This window comes from Bolinopsis microptera, chromosome 12 (genome assembly GCF_026151205.1).
Source record: "Bolinopsis microptera isolate Bmic1 chromosome 12, MBARI_Bmic_1.0, whole genome shotgun sequence".
Classification (NCBI taxonomy): domain Eukaryota; kingdom Metazoa; phylum Ctenophora; class Tentaculata; order Lobata; family Bolinopsidae; genus Bolinopsis; species Bolinopsis microptera.
In genome coordinates, this window is record NC_087083.1 from 13126596 (window position 1) to 13145741 (window position 19146).

At 39.8% G+C, this 19146-nt stretch overlaps 1 long non-coding RNA gene across 1 annotated transcript; it reads left to right on the top strand.

Annotated features, from left to right (window-relative positions):
- Window positions 1-4374: 4374 nt before the first annotated feature.
- LOC134824642 (uncharacterized) lies at window positions 4375-9687 on the top strand. Its single transcript, XR_010161449.1, has 3 exons — window positions 4375-4572; window positions 9013-9415; window positions 9615-9687. It is a non-coding gene; the product is annotated as an uncharacterized LOC134824642 (long non-coding RNA).
- Window positions 9688-19146: the final 9459 nt, after the last annotated feature.

Below are 19146 nucleotides of genomic sequence, written 5' to 3' on the forward strand. Positions count from 1 at the left end.
ACCCTTCATATGAAGTTGGTTTCATTCAAAAATATTGATATTTGACAAATTTATGGGCCAAAATCGATCAAATTTAGTGCGTAGGCCCAAATATGGGCACATACTTTTTAGCTCATAACTCAGTCATTTTTTGAGTTTGTAGCGTATATATGACGCTTTGCCCTTAGTAGAGGCTCTTACGGGCATTGTCTGCTCGATACGCTAGGGACCCCAGATACACCTTACTAGACGTATTTTTGACCGTAGAATCGATTAAAAGTGGTTTAAAGTTGTCATACGTTGTATGACCCGCCGCGCACGAAGTGCGCGGCTCCCCCTGTAGCGTCGAAGACGCTACAGGGGGTCATAGCCGTTTTGCAAACAATAACAAACCAAAAGGGAACTCAGTCAGTTCCCTCCATAATAAAGCGCCGCGCCATACGTGATTGTACTGAATATTTGTGTGTCGCCAATACGAAATGCTTGCGGAGAACATGTTTGTGGCTTTTGACTTGGATCCAGCTTTATTAATTATAAATTCGATCGACCTTTATTACTATTTTATTCGTAATGGTTTTGAACTTGAATTATTCTAGTTTATCTACTCGATCTACCGTTAGTTATTTCGATCCTTGATTGCTGCTGTTTAGGTAGGATTATAGGATAGCTTTCGCTTTTAGAGCCATCTGCACTGTATACTAGTATTGTTAATGCAAGTTGAATGAATGTATATTTTAGGGGATTTGGTCTTGTTTAAGCATTTCATATCATTTAATTGAAAGGTATACCGGTCGGACCTGTTTGTGTATAAGTATAAAGGCACATAATATTTTGAACCTTGCAAACACAGTGTTCGGTTTCTGTAGATATTTAACTTTACTGTAACCTGCTCATGCCTATCCTGATCCCAGAAATATTATCAGTTTTATCATATCAGTATGTTCAACAGGTCAGACGTTTTAGTAATCTATAATCGACAATTGTGACTGGTTTAACCTGCATAATTTCTTATTGGGCGACAGCTGTCCGGCAGCGACATCTGTCCGACAGCCGAATTGGGGATTTCGGACAGATTTCGCTGTCGGACAGGAGCAGTTTTTGGCGACATCTGTCCGAATTTCGGATCATTATATATTGTAACTTCGGTTCACATTCGTATTTCACAAGCTCACAGGTAATCTCGTGACGTTGCTCCCATTGTTCTAATGCTGATGTGATCCGTTGAGATCTGATCAATCGATACGTGATTGACCAGTTGCGGACAGGATCGTGCTAGCCGTACACTAACAAGCTGTCGATCACATCACAGGTGTTTCTAATATGTCTCATATGTTTTTTTACACTCTGTGTTTACTCGACGATTTGCTTAATTATAACAGTAAACCATTTGTGTGGAATTAATATTTGATCGTACCTTTACCATTTAAGCCCTCGAACATTGATATTAAAACAAAGAGCTCAGTTTGTATTATAGATTTAAACATCAAGTGGGACGTTGAATACGTGACTTGTGTGGAGGCTCCTGCCTGCCCTTTAAATTAACGGTTTAAGTGTATACGTCTTTATTAATGTTGCCTCCGATTTCACTACACTGACAACATTCACTTTTTATTTTTTGTGTTATTTTACTTGGGATCTCATATCATAAAATTTTACCATCGCAATACGGGTATTAATTTACCTCCCAGCGGTGAGACACCGCTTCCCTCCATCGCCATGTTTGAAGCTCTCCCATCATCTGTTCTACTTCAGAGGGAAGTGATTTATTTTATATTTTAAAATTGTTATTATTCCAGTATAACAAATACATTTTTTAATCGTGTAAAATCGTGTAAATTGTTTAACCACTCCCGGACGAATTGCCATTATAATAGGCCCGACAGAATGTGAGGGCTTATTATACCTACATCACATCGCTGCTAGGAAACCAGTTATTAAGTGTTTCTAATATGTCTCATATATTTGTTTACACTCTGTGTTTACTCGACGATTTGCTTAATTATAACAGTAAACCATATGTGTGGAAATAACATTTGATCGTACCTTTACTATTTAGGCCCTCAAATATCCCTCGAACATTGATAATGATATTAAAACAAAGAGCTCAGTTTGTATTGAATGTAATGAGGTAACTTTCACAATCAAAGAGTGCAAAGAGACAAAATCTCTTGGCCTCATTCTAGATAGTAAATTAAACTTCAAAAGCCATGTAGATTATATTATTAGGAAGGTCATGAAGAGAATTGGTGCCATGTATAGAAGTAAAGCACTGCTACCCATTAAATATAGGAAAATGTTTGCCAATGCACTCATGTTACCACAATTCGATTTAGACACGATCTATTGTAGAGCTGGCAAGACAAAACTTGCTGAACTTGACACTCTGTACAAAAAGGTAGCCAAAATAGCTCTCAACGTTCCACAAACAGAGAGCAGCCTTAATGTTTATAGAGACATGAAATGGTTACCACTCCATCTTAGACGACAACTCCATCTGTCAAATTATATGTTTAGAATCATCCATGACAATTGTCCTACAAACTTTATGAACAAATTTAGTTACATATCAGGAGGTAGTAGGAGCGGCGAAAGCTGCAACTTATATGTTAATAGATCAACATCACATAAAAACTTTCAATACTTGGGGGCAAAATGTTGGAATAATGTTCCAACAGATCTACGAAATCTGCCCGATGTTAAAAGCTTTAGTGATTCGTATAAGAAACAGCTACTCTCATCTATAACAACAGACCCTAATTATACCGTCGACAATTCATATGACAAATTTTACACTGCAATCATAGTCGACGATAACTAAGTATCTTCTAATTCTTTTAAATCTGAGGCATATATAATTGATGTATCGAAAGGATATTCCCTTTTTTTACCACCTTACCATTCTGATTGATTTTGCACATGACTGACATGTTTTAACTGGAGAAGGGGTTCGCACAGTGGTAGTTTTATAAACCACTTTTAATTTATTGACCTATTATACCTAGTGGTAGTTTTATAGACCAAATTTAATTTATTAACTTATTATACTTAATATTTATTTTTGGTGATATGACTGTATCACCCAGTTTTAACATTTGATAATTGTACAGTTTATTGACGACACATTGACTGAATGTTATTTTATATTCTAATTTATATTCTAGATATTTTATTTATTTTTCAACAGACGACATCTTCCTGTTTTTTCTTCTATATTAGTTACTCATATCTCTTGTACAGACTGTTTTACAAGGACATTGACAGATGATACTCACATTAGGCATTCATTATTGCATCTAAATTATTTCACTTGCATTAGGTTTAGAAATTTATTCTCTAGTTAACAGATTCAAATGTATAATTAATTTGTAGTATGACAGTAAGGTATCGTATGTAAGAAGTTATTGAATTTTGCTTGGGCTATTATATTGACTATTGAGGTTTAATGATGATATGGAATTTGAATATTATATATTAATTTACACTGTGTGGTTGGGGCATTTTGCATAGTAAATATATGGTTACTACTCCTATATATCATATTATTTGATTGGTATTCGATTTCTGATTATTTTCCTAGGAATATGATTATTATATCTCAATTTGGCTTTAGGTAGGGTGCCCCGCTAAAAAGCTAAAAGAACTGGATTCTTCCAGGAAGCATCCCGTGCACAGAGCTTGGTCTACATATATATTAAATTATTAACCAATAACCATTCATTCTGTATGTGCACGAAAATTTATTTCGATCATTTATAGATTTAAACATCAAGTGGGACGTTGAATACGTGACTTTTGTGAAGGCCCCTCATGCCTGCCCTTTAAATTGTTTAACCACTCACGGACGAATTGCCATAATAATAGGCCCGACAGAATGTGAGGGCTTATTATACCTACATCACATCGCTGCTAGGAAACCAGTTATTAAGTGTTTCTACTATGTCTCATATATTTGTTTACACACTGTGTTTACTCGACGATTTGCTTTATTATAACAGTAAACCATTTGTGTGGAATTAACATTTGATCGTACCTTTACCATTTAAGCCCTCGAACATTGATATTAAAACAAAGAGCTCAGTTTGTATTAAATTTTATTTGAATTAGGTATTTTTAAACCCAATTAGTAATGTTGCTTTTAATTATAATTTTCCATAGCAAGGACTAATCAAGTGTAATATGTAACAAGATAACATCAGTATTCTCTAAACTGTATATGCAGGCAAGTTATTTGACTTTAAGTGTCTATTTAAATTGACTATAGGTCATTTTCAAGGTCGCAGACGGTTGAATTTTTGCATTTGAAGGTTTATATTGTATGTTATCACAAGTTATCACTTGAGTTACAATCAGTACAATGCGCTTATTTAATTCAATACTCAGGTAACGTGTTGACTCTTGGCCCGGTAATAACTTAATAATGAGCCGAGAATAAGGGTTAAAGTTCGGTATCCATAATGGAGACTGAGAGGAAGATATTGTCGAAGTATCCCCTCACTTGACTCATCGTTATGATATCTGACCATAATGAAAAAAAAAGACTTCGCACATGCAGTCCATGTTCTAGTTCTTGGTCTGCACTCTGCAATCTACCATGTAAGTGAATTTTATTGATAAGTTATTTGCGATCTGATCAGCTAACAACGCTTTTAGTAAAACCAAAAACTATGTTATCACAAGATGTACACATGATGATCGCAATTAGGTCACTACTTAATTACTACGATAGGATGTCAATCTATATACATTATCTTATTCTACACACATACCTTAGGGTGCGGTTGGCCGTCGCGGGGCTCACACGTGGGCGGATTCCCGCGTAATTTTCGAAGTAAATTTGTACAAAGTGTAACTTTCGTGAGCACTATCTCAATCTGTGCGCGTACATTACATTTACATATTATTTTGTCGACAAAAATATGAATTATAGCGAGGCCGATGTTTTTTTTGGATAACTTTTTATCCATTTGTCTAAACTTCACTCTGTAAAAAGTTATTGGTAGTTCTAACTTCTAAGGTTTAAAGGTGTTCTAAGAACTTGAAAGAACACCGTGTTCTTTCAAGTTTTTACGTCATTATTTGCATTGCCCATCATACTCCATAGCAACCGCAACGGGTCCCCCGTCCCCTAGCAACTGTTTCAAAATTTTGACTTTCTATCATCGTCTAAAGCATTACCTTTTATTTACTATAGCCTTGTCGAAGCCTTGTGATTTACAGTCATGATCTGGTGAATCTTTTGATTGGTTGGTGGCTTTCACAACGCGTCCCCATTCTCCAACTCCTGCTGCTGGAGAGAGAGACTCCCAAATTATATACCATAGATATATTGGGGGGGGGGGGGGTGACATGTCTCCAATGTCTCCCGCACCTTATCTTTTCGAAAAAGACAAAGACATTGGAGACACAGCTTTTGGAGACATTGGAGACATTGGGGACATTAGAGACACAGCTTTTGGAGACATTGGAGACATTGGAGACATTGGGGACATTGGGGACATTGGGAACATTAGGGACATAAAATGAATATTAGGGGCATTGGAGACATTGGAGACACAGCTTTTGGAGACTCCTCCTCCTCCTCTTTCTCCTTCCAGTCCTCCTCAGTCATTCTCCTCCTCCTCCTGGGTCCTTCTCCTGGGTCCTCCTCTTCCTCTTCATCCTCCTCCTCTTCCTCCTCAATCATCAGTCCTCCTCCTCAGTCCTCCTCCTCATCCTTCTCGTCAGTCCTCCTCCTCAGTCCTCCCCAAGTCCACCTCCTCCTCAGTCTCCCCCAGTCCCCCTCCTCCTCCTATTCAGTTCTCCTCAGTCCTCCTCCTTCTCATTCCTCCTCCTGAGTCCTCTTCCTGAGTCCTCCTACTCCTAGGTCCTCCTCCTCCTCAGTCCTTCTCCTCCTCCTCCTCCCCCTCCTCTCAGTCATCCTCCTCAGTCATCCTCCTCAGCCATCCTCCTCAGCCATCCTCCTCAGTCCTCCCCAGTCCCCCTCCTTCTCCTCATATTCACTCCTCCTTCTCCTCAGTTATCCTGAGTCCTCCTCCTGAGTCCTCCTCCTCCTCCTCCTGAGTCCTCCTCCTGGGTCCTCCTCCTTCTCCTCCTCAGTCCTTCTCCTCAGTCCTCCTCCTCCTCCCTCTCAGTCATCCTCCTCAGTCCTCCTCCTCTTCCTCAGTCCTTATCCTCATCCTCCTCTTCAGTCCTCCTCCTCCTGGGTCCTCTTCCTCCTCTTCATCCTCCTCCTCTTCCTCCTTAGTCCTCAGTTCTCCTCCTCATCCTTCTCGTCAGTCCTCCTCCTCCTCAGTCCTCCCCAGTCCCCCTCCTCCTCCTCCTATTCAATCCTCCTCCTCCTCCTCCTCAGTCCTCTTCCTGAGTTCTCCTCCTCCTCCTGAGTCCTCCTTCCGGGTCTTCCTCCTCCTAGGTCCTCCTCCTCCTCCCTCTCAGTCATCCTCCTCGGCCATCCTCTTCAGCCATCCTCCTCAGTCCTCCTTAGTCCTCATCCTCCTCCTCAGTCCTCCTCAGTCCTCCTCCTCCTGGGTCTTCCTCCTCTTCATCCTCCTCAGTCCTCAGTCCTCCTCCTCAGTCCTCCTCATCCTTCTCGTCAGTCTTCTTCATCCTCAGTCCTGCCCCCAGTCCCCCTCCTCCTCCTCCTATTCAGTACTCCTCCTCCGTTCTCCTCAGTCCTCTTCCTTATCAGTCCTCCTGAGTCCTCCTCCTCCTCTTCCTCCTCAGTCCTCCTCCTGGGTCCTCATCCTCCTCAGTCCTCCTCCTTCTCCTTCTCCTCAGTCCTTCTTCTCCTCCTCCTCCCTCTCAGTCATCTTCCTCAGTCATCCTCCTCAGCCATCCTCCTCAGTACTCCTCAGTCCTCCTCATTCTCTGTCCTCCTCAGTACTCTTCCTGAGTCCTCCTCCTGAGTCCTCCTCCTCCTCCTGAGTCCTCCTCCTCGGTCCTCCTGCTCCTGGGTCCTCCTCCTCCTCCTAGGTCCTCCTCCTCAGTCATCCTCCTCAGCCATCCTCCTCAACCATCCTCCACAGCCATCCTCCTCAGCTATCCTCCTCAGCCATCCTCCTCAGTACTCCTCAGTCCTCCTCCTTCTCAGTCCTCTTCCTGAGTCCTCCTCCTGAGTCCTCATCCTCCTCCTTCTCCTCCTGAGTCCTCCTCCTGAGTCCTCCTCCTGAGTCCTCCTTCTGGGTCTTCCTCCTCCTAGGTCCTCCTCCTCCCTCTCAGTCATCCTCCTCGGCCATCCTCCTTAGCCATCCTCCTCAGTACTCCTCAGTCCTTCTCATTTTCTTTCCTCCTCAGTCCTCTTCCTGAGTCCTCCTCCTGAGTCCTCCTCCTCGGTCCTCCTGCTCCTGGGTCCTCCTCCTCCTAGGTCCTCCTCCTCAGTCATCCTCCTCAGCCATCCTCCTCAGTACTCCTCAGTCCTCCTCCTTCTCAGTCCTCCTCAGTCCTCTTCCTCAGTCCTCCTCCTGAGTCCTCATCCTCCTCCTTCTCCTCCTGAGTCCTCCTCCTGGGTCATCCTCCTCCTAGATCCTCCTCCTTTTCCAGTCATACATCTAAGTCTCCAGTGTCTCCAATGTCTCCAAAAGCTTTGTCTCCAATGTCTCCAGGACATGTCTCTGCACCCTATCTTTTCAAAAAAGACAAAAGACATCGGAGACATGTCAACCCCCCCCCCCCCCCCCCCCTATATTAAACATAGATATCGACAACAGACTCCGAGAGTCTTGAAGTTCTGTTACCACCGCCCTTGGTGCAACCCCGCCGGGTTAACGACAGAGAGACAGGGACTTCCAGGGGAGGTCATGGCCTGCTACGTGCAACTCGTAGGAGTATGCAATGCTCATGTAACGTCACTGTAGACCGCTCCTCTTTCGATTTTTGAGTGAAAAATCTAAACTAAATCCTGGAGTTACACAAGACTTGGAAGCCTGTGAGCGAGTCAAATCCTGGGGTTACACGAGACATGGTAGCCTGTGAGCGTGTAGACCGCTCCTTTATCGTTGTTTTGAGTGTCCGATCCAAAACCAAATCCTAGGGTACACGAGACGTGGTAGCCTGTGAGCGTGCTAAATCCTGGGGTTACACGAGACATGGTAGCCTGTGAGCGTGTAGACCGCTCCTCTATCGTTGTTTTGAGTATCCGATCCAAAACCGAATCCTAGGGTACACGAGACGTGGAAGCCTGTGAGCGTGTTAGAGTCTGTTAAGTGTTAGAGTCCTAGAGTTACACGAGACGTGGTAGCCTGTGAGCGTGTTAAATCCTGGGGTTACACGAGACATGGTAGCCTGTGAGCGTGTAGACCGCTCCTCTATCGTTGTTTTGAGTGTCCGATCCAAAACCGAATCCTAGGGTACACGAGACGTGGAAGCCTGTGAGCGTGTTAGAGTCTGTCAAGTGTTAGAGTCCTAGTGTTACATGAGACGTGGTAGCCTGTAAGCGTGTTAAATCCTAGGGTTACACGAGACGTGGTAGCCTGTGAGCGTGTTAAATCCTGGGGTTATACACGAGACGTAGTAGCCTGTGAGCGTGTAGACCGCTCCTCTATCGTTGTTTTGAGTGTCCGATCCAAAACCAAATGCTGGGCCGGGGTTACACGTCATGTGGGAGCTTGTGAGCCTGTTGGTTTCCTGCGGAAGGTGTTATTTGCCTGTGGTAAAAGTGGTTATGCTGCGGTTCTGAGGTTAGTAGAGGCTATTAGAGCCTTTCCTTTGTTGTAGAGATGGCTAGTCCCTTCCTATGCATAGGTTAGAAACACCCATGTACCTCCCGTTCGAGCCACCCACCCAACACCGCGTGGAGGTTCGGTGAGGTTTTTCGTGGGGCGACTTGTCACATCATCACATGCTATGTTGATCGATCTACACTTGGTGAAATTGTTGCTGAGCCATGTGGTTTTAGGTTGATTTTAAAATAAATCTTAATGTTGTGTTTTTAATAAGCTACTATTATGAAAGAAATCCTTTTGGGTATGCTTGAACAAATCATAGATTGCCCGTTACAGTGTCTTTCCGTATCATCTAATGTGACATAACATATTTCAGGAGACTGTAGAAATCCGATGATTGTTTCCTGGATCTAACTTCATAAAAGTATTCCCATTTGAACCTACAGCAGAACCTCAACATCCAGCATAACCTCAACCCTCGTCTGAACCTCCACCTCGAAAAGAACTCCTTCGAACTCCTTTTAGAACCCCTTCTGCTAAGAAGAGAAGATACAATATAGACAATCTTGACGGGTTGGCACCCTTGATAGCTGTGCACAGGGTAAATAACAAAGTATGCGCTAGACTTACCTGTAAATATAACGAGTTTATGGAGTTTGACAAGCAGTTTACAGTAAAGAAGGTGAGAGGAATTGTGCAGCGATCTAAAGAGAATGCGTTAGAATAGCCTTGGAATCTGACAGTGGAGTCGCTCTACTTTGACAGGAAAAAGGATAAAGGTATAATGCTTTTTTTATTGATTTCATAGATCTTTCTTTTTTGGCAACTAAACGCTTTTAAAATAAATATGGGATTTCGAGTCGAATATCCAAGCCTATCGATTAAATGGGATTTTAGGTATAAGATTTTGATAACTCATTACTTTTTTAGTTGCTTGATATAAAAAGGTAAATGATGTAAAAATGTTTATCTAACCAGGTACGTTAGCCTTGGATCAACACAAGATTAGACAGAAGGTTACTGAGGAACACACGACCCTTGTAGCGCAGCCATCTGGTCGTTGCCTTAATGACTGCCTTCTTGGAGAAGAATATTGGACGGGAATTGCAAAGATGTATTTGCTGCCTTCGCAGGGTAGAGCTGCCATTCAGACACTTATTCATTGCATTTGATGGAGAGAAATCCGGCCCCAACTCGTTTACCCACGATATCGGAAATCTTCTCAGGACAACCGTTAAGTCAACGAGACATTTATGTCTTCTCTAGGGACATACATTCAAGCCCCTGGATAGAAACACCGTGAAGAAGCTGGGTTGGGACCTATGACTGTGTGTGTAAACTAAGGAAATTAGTTAGTTATATTATCAATATTTACTTACCGCTTCATTTGAATTTCAAGTATAAAAGCTCAGTTATTTATGGTATAGTTAGCTTGTTTGAGGAAGTAACATTGGTCAGGAAACACGTTTCGGGTAAAGTTCACAGGGAAATTTGTTTTAGGAAATAATTCTTACTTTGCACATTCCCATAACATTCTAATTGCCATGTTACCTGACGATTGTTCTGTTATTAGAAAAGAGGCTATAGAGAAGATGTCTGAAGTTAAGAGTATCAGATGTTTTGTCCTTAAGCTATGTTCTGCCTTGGTTGAATGTTAGGGCCACTTAAAGTATACAGAGTTGTGTTCTATGAGTAAGCTAGATGGTAGTTGGGTATATTTAAATTGTTTTGGTAAGAACGTGTCGGTAAAAAAGGTCAATTATTAGCAGAATTTTAGACTTAACTGAGAGATAAAAGACTAACGTGGTAACTCTTACTTCGTTTTAAAGATCTAGATTTACAGTATGCTATATAGATAAATATCTACCACATACCACACTTTATTTTATCACAAACGACTAGTAATCTGAGTACCCGTCTAGAGATTTGGCTGTTGAACCGGAAACAGTCTGATATCAGTATATTTTCCTGTTAGCATGCCCTTTAATAGTTGATACCTGATATGGAACCAAATATTTACTTTAAAACTACTGCAAAATTTAGTTCTTTGACATTTGAAGCGCTGAGGCATCCGTATATTTTCATTAATTTATGATGCAGATGAATTTTAGTTGTGTTATCTATCATCTCCAGGATACCAATTGTACAAGTTTTAATTATATGTGGTCCATTCTGTAAATATTGTTGATTGTGACTAAAATTATGGCTTTACTGATTTAATTTGGAATATGTTTTCTGATTAAAATACTAATTTTGATGTCCTGCACAGCAGATCGAAGCATTTTTAATTTATTTACTATTTCTATTATATTGCTGTTTAAATTTGACTCTAATTCTAATTCTAATTTGTAAAATGCTTTCCTGTCTCAAATTCAATACCGGGACTTACGTGTTCAGACACTAAACACCAAAGCCCGGGGTCCCCAAGTAAGCAAGTAAGAATAAAATAGAGAGAGAGTTGCAAGTTCAAAAATTGTGAATAGTTGGGGGTTAAGCTTTTCTGTTAATTGTGATCACATCATCGAAGAAGTCAACATACAACGTCAAATAGTCTAGAACCTTCTAAATGTGACTCTACCGTACACGCGGTAACAATTAAGTATTGAATCTATCATCTCGCGCACGCGAGTTCTTCTCGTACAGTTGCACCTGAGATTTCTCGCGAATCTCGCAATTCGGATGACACCCACTATAGTGAAGCGGCAGTGGGGGTCACCGCGTGATACAAGTTTAAAGATGATTTGACTGACTTTTTGGGGGTAAAATTGCAAAAAACCGATTTTTGGGCAAAAAATAGGCCAAAAAACTATGTTTTTTGATATTTTGAACAAGTTAATTTTGTTGGCATGTCGGCAAAACTTGCATGGAGATAGCTAAAACACAGCCGCACAAGATGATATAAAAATTTGAAAAATCCCTCTATTTTTTTGGGGGTAAAAATCCAAAAAAGTGGTAAAAATTTTGACTTTTTTGTTTGAAGTTTGAATAATTTTTTGCAGGTGTATTAAATCAACCCAAAAATAGTCACATCGTGTTTGCCTAAATTTTTCCTTTCCGAGAAGTACCCACTTCATATACTTTATCAAAGTTTGAATATTGTCACTCCGCAAGCGTTTTTGCCAAATGTTCGACGCGCACTACGCGCAAAAGCATTTAGTTGTTATCAATTGGCTCCTGCGCGTTCATCATAAATTTCAAACAGCTATAACTCAGCGAGATTATGTCCGTTCTAGCTTATATTTTCACACCAAATAGAAAATAATGTGATTTTATTGCTGACAAAATATGAATATAATTACTCTATTTGCCTTAGAGTAATAGACTGTCAAAGTTTAAAACGCGCATTGGTATAGCACGTGACTAATAAGGCCAAATTTATACTTCTTAACATATTATCAATCCTTAGACATCATACTATTGTGTCCAATTAGCGGTTAGGTCTCTAAACTCGTAGCAGAAAACACGTCTTTTTGCCCGTAAGAGCCTCTACTACCTTGTAGCGCGATGCACTACTGGGTCGCGCGCGCATCAAATAATGCTTCTCGGTAGATCGGCGAGATGCACCACTGTGCCTCACCGAGCTGCGAAGGATTGACATCGTGAATCAACTACTACCTTGTCAGAGGGTCTATCATTATGAGTTTAGATTGAAATTGGCTAATCTCCTCTGAATTGAATACAAATAACACACGTTATTGCCGACGTTTCGCCCCCATGGCTTCTTCAAGGCGGAACAAAAACTTTGTTACATAGTGACCTGATAAATATCCAAATTAATACATAAAACTCTGAGAAACATTAAAAATAAATGGGAAGATTCTAAGCGGTAGAAAATTTTAAAGCAAAAGATAGATGTTAGGCCAAAGAATCTAGAACTGTCCAATATTTGAGAGCTAGACCAACGTACACAGAACAGCAACGAAAATAGCTTCCTACTCCCTAACATTTTCGGGGAAACTGAAAGGGTGCCACGTACATATATTTTGATGACATTTACATAATAGCCCATGTGGTCTTTTGCCACGAGTCTGCTTCAGGTGAGAGCTGAGTGTTTATTTTAGGAAGTAACTGCTTGATATACAGTGATTGCCAGATCATTCGGTCTGCATAATCCTTACATACTTTGAGGACTTCAAATTTAAATGGTTCGATAGGAGTCATTTTTTGTCCAATCTTGATGAAAATTCATATACGATTTCAAGGGACCACTAGCTACTAATAGTAGTAGAGCACATAAAATCTGGGTTTTGGGCATGTTCAGATAATTGTGCATAATTTGGACCAAATATGGGTGTGGCTGCCCCGCGGGCACCGTTTGGCGGTTGGGGTCCGGGACCCCCTCAAAAGTTCGGTCACCGGTCCTATTTTGTTGGTCAACTGCTATCTCGAAACCAAGTTTCACAACAAAATCAGGGTGAACCCCCCCCCCCCCCCTTAAGACTCTGGGACGATATTTCAACGAATGATTATAATTTCATGACTCTCAGTCTCACCCAGACTGTATCCATTTAAGGCACCCGCTCCCTTTTTTGATTTACGATAACTATCGTGAACAAAATTAGAGTCTGGTATTTTTCATTAATTGTTAATACTGAGGTCTTCTTCCAAACAATTTTTGTCATACGTTGTATGACCCGCCGTGCACTAGTGCGCGGCTCCCCTTGTATCGTTCAAACTCTACAGTGAAACTACTAGTTTTACCGTGAGGGTCACGATGTGATACAAAACAATTTTAGATCTCTATTACAATGGTTTTTAGACACCTAAATATGTCGATTTCCGGGTTTTTTCCAGCGTTCAATTTTAGCAGCTGGTTCCTTCTTTCCTTTTCATCTTTAACAATAGAATAAAATATTTTGATCTACCTTTGAACGACTATCAGTATCAGGGCTTTAACTTTCAGTCCTGTTCCTTTTACCAGGTTTCAGTCTTTTTAAATCTTATTTTCATTTTTATCTGATATCGATTGATATTTGTAAAAAAACGTTGAACTATTTAAGTATTGTCATATTCGTATTTTATTGTTTTTATCTAAAAAAACACCAGACCCGCAGCAATGACGAAAGTATTCTGTTTTCTACTAGTGCTAGGACTGATCGCTCTGACTCAGTGTCAGACTCCATTTATGGGAAGACGATCAGCTGATCCCCAGGAGAACGGGGAAGAATTTGTTGATTTTGGAAGACGATCAGCTGATCCCCAGCAGAACGGGGAAGAATTTGTTGATTTTGGAAGACGATCAGCTGATCCCCAGCAGAACGGGGAAGAATTTGTTGATTTTGGAAGACGATCAGCTGATCCCCAGAAGAAGGGTAAGAAGGCCAAGGGGGAATAAACGAATAAGTACAACAGACGTTTATACTTTTTATTAACCGAAGCTTTAAAAACCATATGTTAATGATACTTGTCTTAAATGAAAGGTATTTGTTCGTTGAGTGACCATAATTTTAAAAAGTTACATTGAATATTGAGTTTTATTTTATTAGCACTTTACTTTTATATCAAAAATAAAATATACTCCTATCTATGTACAGCTCGACAAGAGTACAGTCAACAGTGTAGCGGGCGTGCTAAATCACTGTACTGTTCAAGACTAAAAGGGCCCCCGACAGTTGAAACCAACTTCAATTGCTGTATTTTCGGACGCTGATTCCGGATCACCCCCCATGACATAGAGGTAAAAAACTTTCTCTATCACGTGATATGACCGTATAAGGAAGTTTGTTTTATTTCTCGTTGGGGTTAGGGTCTCAGCATATTATGCTTTTGTAAAGGATTGGGTTAGGGTTAGGGTTGGGATCAGATTTGTAGCGCGATGCGTTACTGTGCATGCCACGCCGCGCACTCAATTATGCTTCTCGAAACGCGCGACAATCTCGCTAGATCGGCAAAATGTGCTACTAGCTGGGCCTCGCCAAGCTGCGATGAATTGACATCGTCAATTAAGAATTTGTAGGTTTATAACCTACCAGGACGCGCGCCGAGTTGGATTCGTCAACGGTCCTGGAACAAATATTTTACGGCCGGTATCAGTGTATCACCCGTTAATTAAGAATCAGATAAGAGGGTTAGGGTTTCGAATAATCGTTCAGGGCCAGCTGGAGAACGGGTTGAAAAAATCACGCGACAGTCGAGTGAAGAGTAATTAATCATCATCCAATCATGAGACTGAATAACACTTCATATCACGAATCTACATACCAGATTACAATCTACCAGATTACAAACTGGGATGTTTAGGGTTAATTGAAGTACAATTTTTTGTACATTCACAGTCACCTTATAATTATAACCGCGACCGTGAAAACCAAAAAACGTGTAAAAACTTATTAAGTAATAGTATTGATAATAATGATACACGTCGTTTACAAATTCTGACCACGACCATATAATGATAAAATGCTTAAACTAATTTTAGTTTAGTCCACAGTCGAACATAAGTTTTTATGCGTAAGTTAGTAACCAAATTTCAACATGAAATTGTTTGTATCACGTCGTGACCCCCACGGTCGTTTCATTAAAATAAAGTTTTTACAATATAGGCGGGTCATACAACGTATAACAATAAATTATATGGAAAATGTTACAACTGTTTGATTGTTTTCGAAATAATGTGCTAGCTGGCCGAAATATGAGCTAAAAATCATTCAATGGTCAGTGCGCGCGTTTTACAGTCGATGGTACTGCACGGCCTATTAACACTGAATATAAAAATTGACAAACAAGTTTATTTTAGTAATGTGTTATGTGCCCTGAGTGCTGAGACATGAAAGATTTAACACAATATTGAATATAAAATTAAAATGATATTGCTTTCTGCAATTGCATTTTACAATTTGTAATTTGGCAAATGTGGTTGCGATGAACAATATTTGATGCGCGCGGTGCGGCCAAGTTGTGCATAGCGCTATTGTCACACGTTGTTGTCTATTGGTAATGGACTAGCCCGGCGCGCGCACTTGCCTCGATTGTTCCAAGATTGTTGCTCTTTTATCTTGTCATACGTTGTATGATCCGCCGCGCACGAGCGCGCGGCTCCCCCTGTATCGTCGAAACTCTATAGTGAAGCGATAGTGGGGTCACTTGTCATACGTTGTATGACCCGCCGCGCACGAGTGCGCGGCCCCTAGTTGCTAGTGAAACGACCGTGGGTGTCACAACGTGATACAAGGGGTCACCAAGTGATACAACTTTTATCATGACCATAATTAATATTTTCTCTGTCATGTTACCTTTATACATATTTAGACTCAACGTTGAACGTTCATCCTTTTACCTATATTTATTGAATACTATCGATCAAAAATGAATTTAGTGGTCAATTTATACCGTTTAATATTAATTGCGACTACTTTTCTCAAATTTATGATATCTAACCCACCGAACTCTTGGTTAAGCTAAATATATGGTTATTAGGTTTCTGAAGCCCCCACGGTTTACTCACCTGACTGATCGGGTAACCGTGAGTGATAGTGAAATGAGGACCCTGCCAAAAGATTTTGAATTTTGTAAATAGGACAATTTTGAAAAACTTAACTGAGGTACTAGCAAAATTGCTCGTTTTGCTCTAGAGAGACACACTTTTTAGACATTTTACCGGCGTATCTTCTAAAACCACCTAATTTGTTCAATTTTAGGGAGGGGCACCAAAAGGGGAAGGGGCTCCAACAGGTGGTGATTTTTTTACCAACAGGCAACGTCACACCACTAGGATCATGCACTGCATGCGCTATGAGTCTTTGAATGCCTTTGTCAATAAGTAAATTTGACAACGCTGGCAGAGCGGCGAATACGTGGGGAACTTATTGAAGCTTTTAAGGTGATTAATGGTTTGACTGATTATGGTTCAGACTTGTTCAGACTAAGCAGATCAGGTCTTAATCTGGTTTCATCCAATAGATATAGTACTAAAAGTGTGACAAAGGTCAAGAATATCCAGAAGTCTTTTCTCCCGGAGCGAGTTATTCCATATTAGAACAAACTCCCTCCGCACAGGAGGGGCAAAGTGCAAAGAAACTGCTAAGTACTAAAAACTGCTGCTCACTGCTGCTCACTGCAGCAGTTAGCAGCAGTTTCTTTGCACTTTGCCCCTCCTGTGTCCGGACGTCAAGAACTGTGTGACAGTTTGGAATGTTAGGACCTCTACTATTTCTGATTTATATAAATGATATTGTGAGCTCCTCAAGTTTGGCTGAATTCGTCCTGTTTGCTGATGATACAAATATTTTTGTGATAGGTCGTTCAGCACAGGAAGCTTTTGAAAAAGCTAATCATGTAATGAAACAAGTCAGTAACTATATGGAGTCTAATAAGTTACATATAAATGCAGGGAAAAGTTGTTATATGCATTTTCAGCCAGGTTTGTCAAGAGCAACACAGACCTGTGCCAGAACACGGCCCTTTAACAGGAATCTAACGATTTCAATAGATGGCAAAAAGCTAGAAAAAGTTCAATGTACAAAGTTTCTTGGGGTGATAATAGACGAACAGCTATGTTGGGAACCACATCTTAATCATTTATCTTTAAAGCTAAACTCCAGTATTGTATCGATTAAGAGAATTTGCAAATTCTTTCCCAAATCTGAATATTTGAAACTATACAATGCTCTTTTTATGTCACATCTTAGCTATTGTATAAGTTGCTGGGGTGGGATCCCTAAACATAAGCTGAATAAAATCTTTGCAATTCAAAAACGATGTATAAGACTGCTATTTGGTAACATTCCCAATTTTGATCATAAAGAATGCTACTTAACCTGTGCACGTTCAAGAACTTATAACGAACATATGGCTAGCAAGAACTACTGTCTTGAACACACTAAACCGCTATTCACTGAGCAGAAAATTATCAACCTGGAGAATCTGCACATGTACCATACATTTATGGAACTATTCAAAATTCTTAAATCTGATGTCCCCCAGCCGATTAAAGATCTTTTCAAGTTCTGTCCTAGAAATGAAAAACTTCGTCTGATTGTCCCATTACTGAGGTTAGATATCTCCCAACAGAACTTTTTGTACACCTCTACGAAAATTTGGAATGATCTCATCCCCTATGTATTCGAAATATGTGATGCTAATGAAGATTGGATAATAATCCCGGGTTCTTCCAAAAATTCAGACTTATCAGCCTGGCCTCGTCAGGTATTATTAAATCTAACCTTAAAAAGCTCTTGCTATCCCTCCAAAATCTAGGTGACCCTAATATATGGTAACTAATCTATATTATATCTCAAATTCTACATCCGGTATGGCTCTGCACACATGATATCTCTCTGCCATGAAACATGGCTAACCTTTCAAACTATGATTTAAAACATAAACCTAAACTAAAACTCAACTGGGCATTCCTATGTCACCAAACTAGACCAATAAGCAATTTTAGCTTAAATAATTATATTTTTCTATATTTGTATAATAAGTATATTGACGTAGTGGATGGTTGAGGGGGTTTTAAGCACAGGTCACTCTCAAATCCTAAAGATAAGCAGTGGCCTTCGGCACTTGAAACCTCTTCAAACCTCCCCTGATTTATTTAAGTAAAACAAAATTTTTAAGTAAAACAAAATTTAAATTTTATCGCCATTACAATGAATAATGATATTGATTGATTGAAATAAATTTTCGTGCACATACAGAATGAATGGTTAATAATTTAATATATATGTAGACCAAGCTCTGTGCACGGGATGCTTCCTGGAAGAATCCAGTTCTTTTAGCGGGGCACCCTACCTAAAGCCAAATTGAGATATAATAATCATATTCCTAGGGAAATAATCAGAAATCGAATACCAATCAAATAATATGATATATAGGAGTAGTAACCATATTTACTATGCAAAATGCCCCAACCTCATAGTGTAAATTTATATAAAATTCAAATTCCATACCACCACTAAACCCCAACAGTCAACACAACAGCCCAAGCAAAATTAAATAACTTCTTATATACTTGTCATACTACAAATTAATTAAACATTTGAAATCTGTTAACCAGAGAATAAATTTCTAAACCTAATGCAAGTGAAATAATTTAGATGCAATAATGAATGCCTAATATGAGTATCATCTGTCAATGTCCTTGTAGAACAGTCTGTACAAGAGATATGAGTAACTAATATTTTTTTTTTTTATCAATAAACTTTCAAATTGTTACACAAATACATCATTTTATTTCAAAGAAAATATCGCCGAATGACCTTACATGCCTTGACAAGTGACCGAGTGTAAACAAAATAAGGGACACCGAAACACCAGTTGACCAGTAAACTGATCATAGCAATTACATCGGGCCCTAAATGCACCTATAAGTGAAGCGATGCTGCAACCAAGGCATGCTAGGTTTATTCCATTGAACTAATAAGGTTACAGCCTAAAATATAAATATAATAAATAACAATGTACCATAAATCATAATTATAAACACACTTTATTTAACATATTTTATTAATTATACTTCATATCAATTTATATTTAGACAATATAGTTACATTAAGGTAAATTGTTTAAC